The following is an 18,566-nucleotide window of genomic DNA, read 5'->3' on the forward strand; positions in this document are numbered from 1 at the left end:
GTATTTCTCAACTGACAGATATTGCAATCAATCTTAAATGTCGTCGGAAAATTGTATTATATCGCATTTCTTTAATTTCCTTTCTTGGATATTGGATAGGTCTACAAATTTTGGGACACTGAGTATGTGAAGGACGTTATTTCAGAGTTATTGAAGGAGGCTAAGGCGGCCTGAGAGAAATTGTACGGACCTCGTTGCAACCTTTGAAGGTTTGAAGGGCACCTATTCAGCACAGGTCCTCGAGAAATCCTTCGGCTTCCAGGACAACAAAGGATTTAAGATAATCCTGAAATCCTCGGAGTGTATACCAGCATGTATGCTACTAAAACGAAATCGTATGATAGAGCAAAAAAAATCGATACGAGCAATTTTCGAAACTTATGTAACAAAATTGGTTTGGTAAAGAATGACGTTCTTGTGTAAAACTTGTTTAAATTTGTTTTAATTTTGATGTTCCTCTCTACTTTTACAAACACTAATATAATGTCACAATTTAAAAATTTTTTTCATAAAAAATAAAGATTTACAGAAAGAAAGAACACATATGTGTGAAAGCATAAAAAAATATAAATTACACTTGTAGCACGTGTTTTTGGTCTGATCAGAGTTTTTTTCAATTGACTTTCTGCTTTGTGTTTTTTTTTGTCAATCAAATACTAACCGAGTTTACATTTTATTAATTATCTCACGTAGTTTCGCGGTTACTCACGTTCGCGCTATTTTGAAACAAAATTGCAAATTACAATTCGAGTATTCGTTCAAACTCGATCACTTTGGTATTTTTTCAACAACAAACTCTCTACATATGGCGTTTCGTTTTTCACCAATTGAAAAGCAATCGAATTTGCAATTTATCGATTATCTTTCATTGTTTATCTTTCTTCTGTGCCTACAACAATATTTGATAAATATCGAAATAAGTTGGTAAATAAAAAAAAATACAAATTAACTACGAATTAATTGTTGTGAGAGTGGTAAATTCTAACTGCGGCTTTTTATACATCACGCGTTCCTTGGTTGCGTCGCGGATATGTATAAGCAGCCGAAAATAATTTATTTTCGTACGCAAGTTTTCACATCATGTTTTTCACATTAGCAAGCCACGTCTCGTGCAACATGAAAAAAAAAAAAAGAAAAAATGCCGGAAGTACGTGCTGTCGACACGCGAATTCATTTCCGGTGCAGGCTTTCGTCGGAACACGCTTGCAGAAGCGCGAGCCCACTCAATTCCCGCGGGAACGTACCTAAAATAATCCCGGGCGCAAAACGTGTCGTTATAAAAATTCCATCGTCTCTCCTCACGCCGACGATGGAGAATTTTGTGTTCTTCTGACGTTTCCTCCTTCCTGCCTGCATTCGCGCATCACCGTCGTGTTCCCATCGTTAAACACGCGGTATTTCCTCGTCGTCTCTCGTAAATCCGACTCTTCATAAATTTTTCATCGAACTTCAAGGAGATATGCAACCAGCCGCAGTGCGTAACGTCGATGTGACAGAAGGATCTTTTCTAAAATCGTTTATATCTCACGCGTTCGAAACGACTGGCGTGTCCGGCCCGCCACGTATTCGCGGTTAATTAATAATTAATAAGTATGAAACGCACGTGGCGGATATAATAGTGGCCGTCGACGTTAATTGTCACCTAATGAAGGCGCCGACAGCTCTTGGATAAGCCGCTGTCACACAGCGACGCGAAGCCTAACATGCTCAGTGTGGGGAGAAGGCTGTCAATAGGAGAGAAGAGTAAAGGGTAAGGCTTCCATGCAACGGAACCTTTCGCTCCTGTCGGAGAACTGATTATACCTTACGCGAAGCCGGATGCAACCGCGAATAATTAGTTACTGGCAATTACTCGCGATTCCTTACAAGTGGCGCAACTTCGAACCAACGGAGATTGCAATGGTTTATACGGTTCGATGTCTTTCTCTATCCCGGCGTCATCTCTCTATTACGATTTTCGGCGATGCTAGAATATAGAACGTAGCTCAAATTGCGCGAATTGTCGTCGTACATGACAGAACGTGAATTATGAAGGAATGTCGCATAATTCGGACGGGCGTTAATCTAGGCAAATGTCGTCTGATTTAAGTGGAATATCTCGTACATATCATATAGCGAGAGCTGGGAGACATCATCAAATCTTCGCGTCGAATTAACACAGATTTCAAATTTAATTCAGTGTACAAGAAACTGATTTAATATTCATAAAATAACGCGCGTGGAAAAAATAACAGATTGTGCAAATAATAAATGCGACATCTCTTTTTAATAATCCCCGTGTGATAAATGTTTGCATTTTTAAATGTATATTTATACGTCAATATAAATTCAAAGAAGAAATTGTGCGAATAAGAAATATGATAATATTTGTCCACATTTTTTACGAAAAGGAAAATAACGTTAATTACTTTTTTTTAATTTAGCATTATTTATACGACATGAAAATTTGTGAAAAATTTAAGTAATCGATCGCTGAGGGGATGCGCGGCCTTAGTTACGGATAATATTCGACGGACTTAAATGTAAACGCGAAACTTTGGGCACTTCCCTTTCGCTTCGGGGATTAATCGGTCGACGTCCGATTAAAATTGGCCGATACGCGGTATCGAAAGCCGGTATGCAACGAACGGGCGGCCGTGGTGCTCGCGCATATTAAATCGTATATACTGTGGCCATATACACGATTTAACTCTTCTCGCACAATAGATTCTTCCGCGCGAGTTGCCGCGTTCTGTAAAATCGAACGCAATCGCTCCGAGCCGCGGAAACAATATTTCCTGCGGCTTCTCTTTCATCCGCGCGTTTTCTCTCTCTCTCTCTCGTTCTCTCTATTTCTGTCTTTCTTTATCCGCGATCTCTCGGCTAGTTTCCTTTTTTGCTTGCCTCAGTTTCTCTTCTCTCCTCTTTAACATCGCGCCAGTGGCGACGACGAGCGCTTTGAACTTTTCCAATTTTCACGCGATGAGATTCAACTACAGAAGCGAATGAGACACCGGTTGTAATGTATGTGTAACGATCCTTAGTAGCGTTTGCGGTGATGATGTTACCCCGCTCTGACGTATTAACGAAGGGATCTCAAAGAGAGCATACACGCATGTTATATGCAATGCATAAAAAAGCCCAAGTTTATACTTTGAAAAATATGTGGATGTATATAGAGGAATTAAAATAGCACATCGCGCATGTAAAATATGCATACATGCCGTATTGGCCTAATGTGATGCAAAGAGGCCAAGTTTCAACGAGAATCGTCGAGTTTATTAGCGATACTAATACCATTCGTGTTTGATTTCAGGATGCCGACCACTGAGGGACACGATCGTACCGTCCATGTAGTCCAGGAGAAACTATCCCAGTTCGACACGTAGGTAAGTAGCGCGTTAAATCGACCCCGAGTCCGGACGACGTCAAATTCAATTGCCGGCCCGCCACTTAATATGCTACGGTCAACGAGCTGCAAATTCTTGCCGCGCGGATGCGGTAATTCCATTACGACGTTCGTTAAGCACGCGGTTCAAAAGAAAGATTTCCCGAGGGTACTTAATACCGTAACGAGTTTGTCACAACGTGCTGCTGCGCGACGTGAGCGTCCGGCTGAAATAGCGTCGCGATACATGTGCACCGACCTCGGAAATTTTACCTTATCGCATAGAGAGGATATCTCTATTTTTCAGAACTGTGGAACGATTACACTGAGAAAAATCGTTTGATTGTACCAACGAGACGTATCTGATAGAAGGCATTTTAAATTAGAAAGAATTTTTCTAGTTATCATGATAAAACTCGATTTTTTAAACTAGAACGTTTAATGGTATAATAAAATCTTTATTATAAGGACTTGGTTAATATTTTCTAGTTTGGATCTATAAAACTTCTTGTTATATTAATTAAACATGGACACAGTAATGTGTCCATTTTTTTTGTAAATCTAGTATTATTACTTGGAAAATTTGATAAATTTAACAGAGGAAGAAATTAATTATGTCTCTGGTAATTCTGATTCGTTCATCTGATTCGTCATTTTCCAATAAACATATCGGTTGAATCTATCAGAGTTTCAATTAATCCAACCAGATTTTGTTCTCAGTGTAGGAAAAAACATTTCCACATGCACAGTAAATTTGTCATCATATGATCGTATCGGTTTCGATATCTTGTCGACAAGCTCTACGCAATATTTATGAGGTAACGAGTTTAATATCGAAGAGCAGATTCATTTCGATCATCAGTCAACTCATTCATTCATTCCCATAAGCGATAAGCTTTTCATGGTTCCAGATTTATACTTTCGGGACACGCGGCTCTCGTTCTCGCAATCGAAACTTAATTTATCAGCGTTCATGAATACACGGTTTCGCGGTTAACTTTGCAGAAATTGAGAGTATTGGATCTACGCGTGGTTTTACGCTGAGCGATCGACTCGATTGGTGTTTCTGGCTTATCTATTGACGCATGCATGTAATTTCGCGGACGAGGTATTTGCCATTTAGTCAAGCCAATTAATTAACGTGAGCACACCTCTACCTTTTTCATTCCGATTATACTCCTACTATATGCTTTCGTACATAATAGGATATCGAATATGATCGTTATGTAGGAAATGTACAGTATGCATTATTTAGCGAAGATTATGCTCCAATTAATGCTTTTCATGCATTTTTAGATTACATGGACTTTCCATGTAACTCGTTCATAAGATTAATCGAATTGAAATGTGCTTTTCATATCACAACATGATATTAGAAAATATGTTGTATCCCTTTGTTTTGTGTTGTATGAGGACTTTGTAGGACTTGTACAGGATGTTTGTATAGGACTGAAAATGTTTAAGGAACGGTTATATCTAGTCAAACTGCCTAAAAAAATGTGACTAAATTATGCTATGTTTGATTATATCATCATTCAACGCGTGTGCAAATTCGCGAAATAAAAAAAAGACTTGCAGATTAAAGTCAATCAATATGGTTAAATATTCAGTATTAAATCGGTAGCAATAACAACGATTATACCAATTATTATTTAATAATATGTATAACGATCATGTAATACTCGCGGAAAATGCAATTAATTTTGAAATAGCGCTATCGATTCACGGTCTAGTAATCATGGGAATCGAGATTAGTTAAAATGACATATGGATTACCGCGCAAAGTAACACTCAATTCATTATTATGTATTTAATATCTCACGTTTAACACGCATTGATGCACCACTGAAGTGCATAGATTCGATATATCTATATCTAATTTTCACGAATTTGCAATGTAATAATCGCTGTTACGTTTCGTTAATGAATATCTCGCCGATACTTTACGCAAGTGACGTATACGTAATATAACCGCAGCAGATGTAATATCGGAATTGAGAAATTTAAAGAGAATACGCGTGTTTATGAAGATTCGAATTTGATCAGCCGAGAAACGAAATTATTATTGCTTGTAGCAGTTTGCATTAATATCATATCGATTAAAATTCTCTTTGAAATCTGATAAAATCCGCCGGATGGGAAAAGACTTTTCATCTCTGGCAAAGCGGATCTCACGTGCGTCCATAATCTCGGCTAAGCAGCGAGAACGATCGGTTTTCCGCGCGAATTCATTAAATTACTTTCAACATGCTCAAATTCACCGTCACGCAATTAGGGGGAAAGTTGGAGCGCGTACCGTTGTGCGTCGAAATCTCGAATTAATCCCCCGTTCCAATCGACGATGCCAATTACATCTCGATCGACTCACTCGGTCGGCGACGACGGCTTGCTCATTTGTTTTCTCCATTTACCTGAATGCATAGGTGTACCTGTCTACCTATCGACGTCTATATCCCGGTCGATTTACGATCGAGAGAACGGGAGAGCGCGCAGCGGCCAGAATTTCATTTCGCGGAGACACATTCGGTATCCTTGGGGAGTCGTCCGCTTCCTTTCCCCCGGCAAATTTAAAAAACGTCTGTCATTTTGACAGATCTCACGCGCCGTCTCACGATGCCGTAAAGATGGATTTAAAGGATGTACGGTCGGCGCGACGGAAATGTAACCATATTGTATCGACACTACGTCAGAGAGTTTTGTCGCGCCACTTGTCACAGCCGCTATTTCGAGAAAGATCTTTTCAACACTCTCGATAGAGAAAGACCCCATTGCTCTCGTAACTCTAATATAGCTCCGACTGCGCGGAATATTTGTCCCGCGGCGTCTCTCTCTCTCTCTTATTCCGTGACAGATGTAACTGCAAAATTCGGTTGCGTGAATTATGAAATCGACACGGTGTATTTTTAATATTGTCCATGAATAAAGATATTTCACGTTATCTGAATTATATTCTTCATCAATTATTTACATTTCATGCAGATAATTTTATTCAGTCAAAATTTGAACATAAGTAAAAATTTTGACTGAATAAAATTATCTGCATGAAATGTAAATAATTGATGAAGAATATAATTCAGATAAAAATTATCAGTAAAAATTTTATCTACTTTATTGCGCGAGCTTTTATATTTAATACTAAGTTAGTTTGAGGATTCATATATAATCATAGATAATTCCATACGAAGTCAGTTTGAGAATTCATATATAATCAATTAAATTAATAATTAGATATATTTTATGCATGCCATTTCTTGTCATTAAATTCGAAATTTAATTTATTTCTGACGGAATTTATTGAAATATTACATTGCAGTTAGTGGAGCTTTTCGAAAACTAGTATATATATATATATATATATATATATATATATATATATATATAATTTCGAAATTTTGGTCCAGAAATTTTCTGTATAAATAACATATCAAGTATATGTATAATATATATATATACGTATATACTTGATATGTTATTTATTACACAGAAAAAAAAGATATTCTTGTTTCGAAAATATATTTAGTTTTAACATGGAAATCTTGAAATGAGATTATATTGTGTTAATTAAAGAAAAATATAACTGCTTGAATAATTGCTTACTTGAATTGCTTTCTTGAATCCATTTTATATAGTTCAATCAAGAAAAATATATTTTTATGATTTAAGATTTAATTTTCTTTGAATAGAAAAGAAACAATGTTAGATAGAAAATAACATTTTTAAATCAAAGATAATTTTCTTAAAGTAGAATTAAATAATTATATATTCTTGAGATAACAATTACAATATTAAAAAAATAAGATTATGATATTATTGAAATTTATTTTAATTTATTGTTAAAATTATTAAATTCTTTTAAGAAGATTATAAATTGTTGTATATACGAAACAATGAACGCGTTAGTTTAAGTATTCATTTGACACTTATTTTTTTCTGTGTACAGAAAATTTCTTAATCAAAATTTCGATATCTGTGAATATGCTGAAATAAACTTTTCTCGATAAGTGAAGTAGATTTTTCCTACGATTTAACATTTCATTTGGGTAGGCGATATCGAATATTACATATTCGTTGAAAATGACAATATAACTCATTAATACAGTTCGAAAAAACGAAGAAGGGCGCAAATGCCATCTCTAAAGTCCGCGCGAAGGCGACGATGGCGGTGATTGCCGCAGTAAAAGCGTGTGAAATTATACGGAAAATCGGTCTTCCGCGTTGGTCTGATCGCGCGTTGACCTTAATTTCCACGACAGTACCAAGGTGGAAAAGAGGCCGTTCTATCGCGGTTCGATACTCGAACGGTCCGCCGCTAACAATGGCAAGTGCGAACCAAGCCGGCAATACCTCGACGACGATATATGCGTCCTCGTGACCGAGCGGAACCGCACCAGGATACAATTCGTGTACGTTGCAACAGTTGTGAAAGTTTCCGGCGAACAGAAGAAAAACCCGTGCGGCTGTGCGATACACTCGAAACATTATTGCCCAGATAAGGCCATACGGTTTTGTTCGCGTACGAGCGGTTCGCCAGTAGCATGAATACCTATCTATCTACCTTGCCGGATACGCGATTAAAAAAGCGAAATATGTCCGAGAAAGGATCGAACTCAAAAACTCGATAGTAGTAGAAAAAAAATAAGGGGAATTGACGATCTCTGACACAATAATTGACATACGTGATCTACAAGATGCATATACTTTTCAGGAATTTATTTTCGGAAAATAACTTATAGCGCTGTCATGATTTTAAAATTCTTAAAATTTTTAAAATCAGTCACAATGTATGCGATAGTTGATAATGGAATAAAATATGATTTAAAAATATACATGTTGAGAGATATTAAAATTCAAATTAATTTTTATTCTATTTTTTGTATAAGCTCCCATATGCGAGGATTAATATTTTTATCATTGTTATTCTTGTGTCACTGGTAACTCGCAAATTATTCAGTTTATATTCGTATATCGTTCGCTTATATCACGTTATATATTAGGCAAGCTAAACGCGCGAGATAACACAATCGGCGGCAAATCCCGAAACACGCAAGACTGCAGCTGGGTTTTCGGCCAGCCGCAATTGGTACATCGATATGTACACGGATAGGTATTTGTATAGCTATATCAAAATGATGATAAAACATCGCTTGGCGTGGTTTAAACGCACCAAATGAGCCATTAATAGAAAATGCCGCTGAACTCGTGTATATATATCCCGAAAATTCGGGGAGAAATTAATCTATTCAAATTAAAGCGGCCCCGCGGACATACGACGTTACGGCGGTCCCCAGGCGTCCATTAATTATTTAATTAACCGTAATCACGTATGCAGTTTGTGCGAAAAAGTTAGATAAATAACACATCACATCTGATAATCCGTCGTACTTTGTTAACTCTAGCAAAATCATAATATTTCTTGCGTTACATATATTTCTTGCAATGGATAGAATTACATTTATTTTTTATCGCAACATTCAGCTTACGAAAGACCGATTAAAAATCTTTGAACATTTGCTTACGCATTCATAAAAGATTGATGAATATACGATAATGCTACACAATTCTACAAGACGATAATTTATCGAAAGCACGTGAGAAACGATCGGTTTCTTATAAAATATGATATGGCTAGCAAAGCGCACATTGAAAGTATTATTACGGACTTATATAATGGGACGCGTATCCCTCCCTCCCTCCCTCCCTTTATATCCCGCTATATCCGCGTCGATAATAAGCGACGCAAAGTGCCCAATTGATCGCGATCTTCGCCAGTTTCACGCGAAGAGACCACTTTTCTGAGCCAACGAAGCTGAATTAATCGTCGCTCGGCGCTTCACTTGGCGTTTCTGTCAGCGCGAGCACGACGAGCACCTCTTACACTTTCCTTTCACGTCCGAAAGAGCAGCGATTTATCGTTCCTTATTTTCACATCAACCAGACAAAGCGAGCACACGCATACACGTCGAACTTCATGTTTTTGATTCACTTCTTGAAAAAGAGATTTCTAAAGCGCATCTCTTACGTTCGCTTCGTATATCCAGACCTTTCAATGGCAAGATTTAAATGTGTGTTGAATTGTTAAACTCTCAATTTTTTGTTTAACTATTAATTGTAATAACGCTTTCATTCATTTCATATAAAATAAATAAAATAATGTAAAGAATAATAAAAATGCGAAGACTCCAATTAATGTTTGTTAATCAAATGCTTATTTTGATTTGCAGTTATATTTATGTCTCCTCAAATTAGGAGAATATTTATATAAAATACATTCTATATATATTTAAAATACATTCTATATATTCTATATATGTAGAATATTAATCAATTTTTTTCTTACATTTTCGATTAATATAAAAAACTGGGAATGTGCGAATTTATTTCAGATTGTGCGTGTTTGCGATTCTTTACCTCGTGTGCTACTTCATATTGCTGTGTGAATCTAAAAAGACAAGCATCTACGAAACCATTGCCGATTCAATCTATGTCAAGCATGTCGTGTATCTTTGCCTCCCCCGAGACGTGTTTGTGATGGCACTCGAGTAGAGATGTTCTAAAATGCGTCTAACATCGTTGATCTCAATTTTCAGAAATTTAGATTGACTGGCAATATATATAACTTTTCTCTGCGTTAAAGATAAATCTCTTATGTCGGATAAATTCAGCACTAATGAATAATCAATTAAATAATATTTTTAAGGATGCTTTGTATGTATAATACAATCCCAGCAAAAAATAGCTGAAAATCAATATTGACGAATATATCCACTTTTGGTGTATTTTGAGTTTAAAAAATTGTGTGGAATATTATTATACAATTTGATCTTAGCTACAGTGCAGAGATGTATTTTTTAATATTTATTGCATTTTTACTGAAATATCCCGAATTTTGTTAATCTAAATGATTAACTTTTGGCAGAGAATTTCGCCTTGTGACAGATACATGGCTAACTTTATTGAATTATATTTAATATCTTTTTAACCAGTTAGTACTTATATAATATTATTTGACCAAATATTTCCTCTCTATCTACACTTTTGCAAATTTTAAACAAATTCTGAATATTATTTCCATGTGTTTTTGTCATTTGAATCGACGTGATTATACGTTTTCCATAAGAACACATGTTAATTCGGTGCAAATTAAAATCCTTATAACTTGTGCACGCTTTAGTGAATCGATTTAAAAATTGTATTGAAGATTCTAAACATATGTAAGGACATTCTGTAGAATTTTCATTAAATTCTCAATATTTTGAAAATAGATATAAAACATCCTTAAACAGTTATATATTTTTTATATAAACGTAAGAAAACATTGATTCAATTACAATTGTTAAAAACGAGAGAGAGATTTTGAAAGAAGCTTGTATGTGTGATTCCTCCTTTTGGTTCATCCCCGCAAATCCTCGCAAGTATCGTGCGATCAAAACCCGTCGAACATTGTTTGAACCAGGATTGCTGCTCGTCCGTCCCTTAATCGGCGGATGTACCGACAAGACGTGTCGTCGACGTGTCGGCACGTATGCCTGTATACGCTTCGCGGGTTCTTCGAGGGTGAACCGCGACGATGGCAAAGGGTCGGTCGAGACGGCCCATTGTGCCCGCCCTGTGCGATCTTCATGGGTCGGAAAGCACACGGCTGTAGAAACACATTCAGGATGGAGAGGAGAATGGCCGCAGAGCGGGACGACGGGCGGGGGAGGCGATTCCGAGGGACACGAAAAGAGTGTTAAAGAACGTGAGGGACGATGCTGCGCGCGCGTTGCAGGAACAACATGGCTTAGCAGTCTACGAATGTGATACGAATGCCCTGTGAATGTACACGACCCTATATAGGGACCCTATAGGGGATATCTCTCTCCACCGATATAGTACGCTCCGCATTCTCGGTCTTTATTATTATTTCACACCGCGCGCGTGGAATGACTATAGCGGGGAGTAGCGTGAGCACAAAGCGAGCGAAATGTAAAGATCCCGAGGAGCTGCCTGCGGAGAGACTCTTCACTTCAATTGCGGAAAATTCACCACCGTCGAGATTAATAGATACGCCGAAAGGAAACCAAGCAATATAGCGCCTCGTTCTTCGATCTCCTTCGCACACGTAATGAATTCACTCGCGCGCTCTCATTACGTAATCTTGATCGTTAGGTACGAACCCAATAGCATCCCTGTTACATTCATCTCAATCCACTGTTTTCAATGATACGGACCGATGCTTCGGGCATCTTTCACGATGAAAAAATAGTCCAAACAACAAATAAACACGATGCGCTTCGATCGTTAACTCGCACAAACAGATCGGAAAGAAAAATTGAATAAAAATGGAAATCTCCTTGAGAGTGAACAATTGATAATGTAATGCCAGTGTTTTTTATCAAATTTATATTTAGTTCACTAGCATGATATATCCTTTAATCTCACTTTGTGATATAAAGACTAATAAAATAATTAATTTTGTTACTTATTTCTGCCGAGCGAATTATTATATATGTGATCTTATACTCTTCCATGCGTTTAAAATCGCAAGTACGGGTGATGATGGTTCCTCGTAGGGACTTTAGCATTCAGTGGATAAGGAAAAGAGATGGAAATGCGGACGATTGTTACGAAGCGGTGACGTTTGTGATATGTGTACACTCGCTCCACTTCAGCAAGACCCCCAAATTATTGGGACAACACGGCAGACCGTGTTGCATTTCCATTTGCACTCTTCATAAAGACTAATAAATTCTAATTTTGTTACTTATTTCTGCCGAGCGAATTATTATATATGATCTTATACTCTTCCATGCGTTTAAAATCGCAAGTATGGGTGATGATGGTTCCTCGTAGGGACTTTAGCATTCAGTGGATAAGGAAAAGAGACGGAAATGAGGACGATTGTTACGAAGCGGTGACGTTTGTGATATGTGTGCATTCGCTCCACTTCAGCAAGACCCCCAAATTATTGGGACAACACGGCAGACCGTGTTGCATTTCCATTTGCACTCTCCATTTGCGTACTTCTCTATTCATAACTGCCGCAATAACCGGACATGCTATGTCAAGGATAAATGTCCGTTTTCGTCGGTGCTGTATACAGATAGCACTTTCTGCGTGGTGTGTGCGAGTCTATTTAAAGCTTGCGATACAGATGAAAGTTGAACGTTTTATTTATATGGTGGTATATATATAATTGAATATTAATTTTAAAATATTTTATTACAAAATTTGGTGGCAAATATAAAATATCAGAACAATTGATTGTATAAGCTAATTATATTTAATATTTTGAATATTGCTTTACACTGATATTTAATCGCCGCGCGCACACACACACACGTGTAAATCGATTGTTTTTATTAATTTTCTGAAATATTTATCAAAACAAAATCCCCTCTAGAATATTCAACATTAAATCCTGACACTAACTCAGACTCTCCTTCAATAAAATCTATACGTCTTCGATTTAACTTCGCTAAAACTGTAATAAAAAAATAAAAACTAATAAAATTCTAATAAAAAAAATTACAAATAAAGGATACAAATAAACAATATATCAAATATAATATTGAAAATATGAAAAATTTATAAATGAATACTTTTCTCTTAAAATTATTAAAATTATTAAAATTAAAATAATTAAAATAAATCTAACGTCATATGATAATATTTGAGACACCGAACGAATGGAATCTATTATTGAATTTATATTAAAATATTTCGGAGCGTAATATTGACATTTTCGATTCGCAACAATCTCAATCAATTTTGAAGACGCGATGCACACGATAGCACAGCGTAGACCGCAGAAAATCTCATCGAACCAGCGTCACGTGTGCGTAGTCACGTGTACATTGATGCATATAGACGATTGCTTTGCGTCGACCACATCGAGCTCATGCGTCACCGCAAAGCAGGTGCAACGCATGCACGTCAATCAGATTTTCCGACGATCCGTAGACACACGTGGCGAACCGCGTTTAGTTTGCCATTAGCATGATTAAGATCCGCTAATACATTTGTCGCTCTCGATTTACCCAACTTGTAAATAACGTCGCTGATGCATTCATATCAAACGATGTTGCTCATTCCGCAAGATATATTTGTGTGTATGACATATATATAATAGAATAGAAATTCTCCCAAGATATTTTGGCATGCGAATTTTACGGTTCGAGATTGACAGCGTCAAGGTAACATTATTATCCCTCTGCAAACGAGACACGGAACGAAACCTGGAGTTTTCTATATCCGTCGTAGACGAATATGCGCGGTAATTTTCTCAAGTGGACGTTATTATAGGCGGAAAGAACAAGGAACGTACGAAGTGGGTTGAGGGTGATTATCAAAGATTACAGCATATACACCGGGTATCGTGAATACTGGGTCACGGAGTCCCGATCTGTCGTGAGATTATGTCGCTACACTATAAGATCCGTTCGTTGTGTTGTACAATACTCCTTACTATAGTGTCCACTTGCCGACGCAATACAGCTAACGATGTTTGGTCAAAGGTGGACCACGACGTGTTTGATCGAAGGCAACACAATTGATCGTACCTGCCGAATCACATTATATCGAGCTTTATTATGCCTGATCATATCTGTGATCGATGATGTCAGCAAATAGCTGAATTTTACTATTTCTATGCACCCCCTTGCTCTTCTAATAGAAAATAATAATTTTATAAATATATGAAGAATTGGCGAAATATGTAAAAATTTAAACTAAAGAAAAATTTTTTCAAGGATTTTTTATATTTTATTAAAATATAAAAAGATATTTAATTTGCATCCATTTCTGCTAATGACTAGGATTTGGTATGCTGGTATTAAATTAATAAAAACTAATTACTTAATGTAGTGTTAATCCAATGACGAAATATTATCTAGTCAGAGACTGTTATTCTCTTTGTTCCAAAATATATGTCGTAACGTGTCCCAGTTAACAGTGATAAAATAAGAGCTACGTCAGAGTTTTTTAACAGAATTATGATAAATTGCTACAGCTAATATTGTCAGTCAAAATTAATAAAAAATTACCGCTACACTTCTACCATCTTCTCAGGAGTATTGATTAATAGTTCTTGTTCGATCTACATCAACTATTCTACGATTTATCAACATGTAATATATAAATGACTTATAGCGCAAACTTATATTATATTTGATCGATATGAAAAAACAATTACTTTAGCCAATATAAATTTTGTACAACACGCAATAAATTTCATGCTATGCTTTGAAGATAGAAATCATTAAAATGTTAAAATATTTTAAATAACGTTGAAAATTTGATTTAATTAATTGGATAATTAATTGGAAATTTACTTGTAATTTGCAATAGAATGTGAGATAGAATTTTAATAATTTTGTACATGTAGTGCAAAAAATATTTTAAAAAATTAAAATATACATCTGAGATACTCATATATCAAAATATATATAAAATAATGAAATTTTGCTTCCTGAATTGCATATTATGAATTATACACGTTGTAAAATGGAAATAATCGCACAGCCGATTATTGCTTTTTTGAAATACCCGCATTGGATTGTGTAATAAAAATAATAATCGAAAGATGCTCGATTTCGTGCTACTTATAAAGATTTTGAAGTAGAAATTGCACTCATAGAACTGATAACTGTTTCTAAGTAATGATGATTCGCCGAAGGAAAATGTTGGTGCGTGTTCGGAAAGCAAATAGCGTCCAAAAGGGAAGCTGCGCGAGAAAAATGAGAGCCAACGAGTTTACAGAAAGAAAGATAAAATTGAAGAGCAGGCCGTGATCGGGATTAATAAGAAGATCGATGAAATGTTTACTCCTTCGAGGAAACTTTCGATACGACATTCTAATATCTTCGATGCGTCCTAAAACTCTTTTCGTTACGTTATTGATTACGTATAATATTCGCATCAATTTTCTTCCACTACATTAAGTTTCTGTTGTATCGTTAGTTTGTATAAAATATATATGAATGAATGTTCATAAATTACTCGGTAAATTATGAATATGTCATTAATTTCAACATACGTGTACATCAAAAAGCATCCAGTTCAGACACAAATCATCATGATGTCTGGTGTATTAGAACGTTAACAAAGATCTGTGGAGCGATATTAAATATTTTAGTACGGTAGAGAGAGAAAGAGGGAAAGAGACACACGTGTAATACGCAAATCCGTGAATTTCACAATTTTATTTGCAGTCGTATACGCGATATCGCGAGTGTCAGATTCGCGTGATACATTATCACAGTTGTAATCCTTTGCTTAACACATATATATACACATGCATAAATCCCGGGATAGACGCACGAATGTGCGGCAATGTTTTTCGTCGGCTAACCAGCTGGAGAATCTACAGATCCATCTCAATTAGTTGGCGTTATTACAGCGCAACAAGCTTTGCCTCGCATTACCAGTTATGCCCACCGACCGGAAATGACGGCAAGTTAGTTTCCGCGGGCGCTCGGTCGAGGAACGAGAGTGCGTTTGACTAATACACAACCGGCAAGATAGCGCCGAAATTTCGGGTGCCGCTAAATAGATTGAGCTATGCGCGGTTTACGTTAGCTCGACAATAATAACTCCAGCGATTATATGGGTGGGCTAAATATCCGCCGTCCGGAAGTGCGGCGCAGCTTGATATAAGCCGACTAGCGATACCCAGTCCATTAATTGTAATCAGAAAAAGATACATCATGTAATTTCCGGATCCCCAAACGCTCAGCGTACATCGTTTTGGATCGCAATCAATGTCGCCCTATCTACGATATTATTCACGATATGATGACTTCAACTCATCAAATCGCCTTTTTTTCTCACCTCTAACTTGATTTTTTTAATTTAAAAAATAAATAATAAATAATAAAAAATAAACTTTATTAAATTTAAAAAATAAAATCGTCGAAAATATCGATATTTTCACGATATTATCCTAGACATTAATCTTCCTATATCGTTGAGGAAAGATGCTATACATGGGGACTAAAAATATTTTGATACCATCGTTGTGCGAATTAATTTCCGGGTTGTTTGATGCGAGAATATTGGAGAGAGGTAAAGTGCGCTTGATAATGATAAGATAATGCATATCAACAAGACACATGTATGTACGACACACCGAACGCACTCGTTGATTGTTTTTTTACGGACAGTTATCGCGTTTTCATTCGCTCGTTGAAGAGTGTCCAGCGTCAAAAATTTGAATCGCGTAACGAAATAGCGTTGTTACATCGTACGTGTGAAATGTGTCGGCAGTAATTGCCGTGGCAATTACGCCGCGTCACTCCGTCGCCGACCACTATCTATGTAATGCGACTCTAAATGCGCCTTCCCACATAGGGCACGTACCTACGTTACATTATGCACCGAGCGCGTACGGAAGCTGTTCGGGGAACATACCGACACGCCAAGACCGCGGAATGAGTCCAAATTGTCATGATAATCGAGCAATTAAACTTTTGTTCCCTCTTCTCGCCTGGCTTTTTAACAGCTCGAGCATCCCACGTGTAGGTATCCCATGTTTTCCCATGGTCAACAATAGTCGGCGAAGAAACCGCAACATAGCTTGAGCGAAAGCGCGTCATTAAATAATTTTATTAAAGATATTTCGGAGATGCAATTTTTCTCCGCGTAGAATCTTTTATTCGCACTTTAAAAAGCAAATTACAAGTCTCCCGATATAAACTCGATCTATTTACACGTCTGTGCAATTATCAGGAAATGTCCGGATAATCGACGAGCTCTGGTGCAGCATCCATACAGCGAGTATGTGTCACTCCTTCCGTTTCTTCTCAAACAAACGAGGCAAGTAAACTTGGCGCCGACAAACATCGGGAAATGGCTGTATTTGAAGTTCCACTAATTGCGAATGGTCTCGCTGCTGAAACTGGCGCGGGAAAGGCAATCCTCTCCGACGACAAACGTAACTCTGTGTATCGCGACGGTAAATACATGGATGTAACGTGGAGAAAGTCCGCAGAGTTCAGAAACCCGAAGTAGCAAGCGCCGCGTAGGTTATACAAAGCTAATGAATTTTTGTGACGGCGCTCCTGATGAAGCCAATAGTCTCTGTCAGCGCTCTTGTGCGCGCATGCAACGTTGTTACGAAATTTGCTGAAACTAATCATGAAACTGTCGTGAAAGTACTAGTAGTATGAATAATGTTCCTGTGTTTTTTTTCACGCCAAACTTGTAATCGAGCGTAACGATCCTTATTACAAGACATTAAGTAATAATAAGAAAAGAATTATACAAGTAATAATCAGAAAAAATTAGAATAATAAGCTATGGCGTATTTTTTAGAGTGTGTTAAAATTGAAATATAATTTCTTTCACGCCAAACTTGTAATCGAGCGTAACGATCCTTATTACAAGACATTAAGTAATAATTAGGAAAGAATTATACAAGTAATAATCAGAAAAATTAGAATAATAAGCTATGGCGTATTTTTTAGAGTGTATTAAAATTGAAATATAATTTCTTTCACGCCAAACTTGTAATCGAGCGTAACGATCCTTATTACAAGACATTAAGTAATAATTAGGAAAAAATTATACAAGTAATAATCAGAAAAAATTAGAATAATAAGCTATGGCGTATTTTTTAGAGTGTGTTAAAATTGAAATATAATTTTTTCTCGCAACTTGGAATATTTCGAATTATTTTCTTAGGCTCTGAAACGATTTTTTACGGGTTGAAGCTGTAGCAAATTTACGTGAAATAGGTGACATTTATGCGTGCGCATATTTCGATATCGTATCAAATTTAAATTGGTGTGCCCTCGATATAATTCCGTCACTCCCGAGAATTATTGATTTATATCACTTATCACCGGCAACCTGTATTTCAAAATAGCACGGCAACATTGTATGCACAGCGCGAAACAGCGCATTTTAGAACCGCGAAAGAACGATGCGGGAATTACGGCCGCGTCCGCTAATTAATCACGCTTGGCAGTAATTCCGCGCAGCTCGCACCGCGCGCTCATTTCAGGATATGGTGGGTTTGTTTATAGCACCGGCTAACCGTAACATTAAAATGTCCGCTACTCAAATGTATCCAAATGATGGTATATCATCGACGCTGCTAATGGTTGCGGGACTACGCATTTCTCTGTGTGTATATAATTATAAATTTTATTATCCGATAATAATTTGCTCAACGCAACAAATATCGTACGGTTGCTCGAGCTATTATTCATGTAAATAA

At 36.8% G+C, this 18,566-nt stretch overlaps 1 protein-coding gene across 6 annotated transcripts in view; it reads left to right on the forward strand.

Moving 5' to 3' along the window:
- The window catches only part of LOC105254457, a 199,835-nt gene that overhangs the window by 147,499 nt on the left and 33,770 nt on the right, over positions 1-18,566 (forward strand). For all 6 annotated transcript variants that reach the window (XR_003123487.1, XM_011263136.3, XM_011263137.3 and 3 more), the window contains one exon: positions 3,296-3,368. The gene's annotated coding sequence lies outside the window, so the exon portion shown is untranslated. The remainder of the gene's footprint in view (positions 1-3,295; positions 3,369-18,566) is intronic.

This window comes from Camponotus floridanus, unplaced genomic scaffold, assembly GCF_003227725.1.
Source record: "Camponotus floridanus strain SB8 unplaced genomic scaffold, Cflo_v7.5 scaffold61, whole genome shotgun sequence".
Classification (NCBI taxonomy): Eukaryota; Metazoa; Arthropoda; class Insecta; order Hymenoptera; family Formicidae; genus Camponotus; species Camponotus floridanus.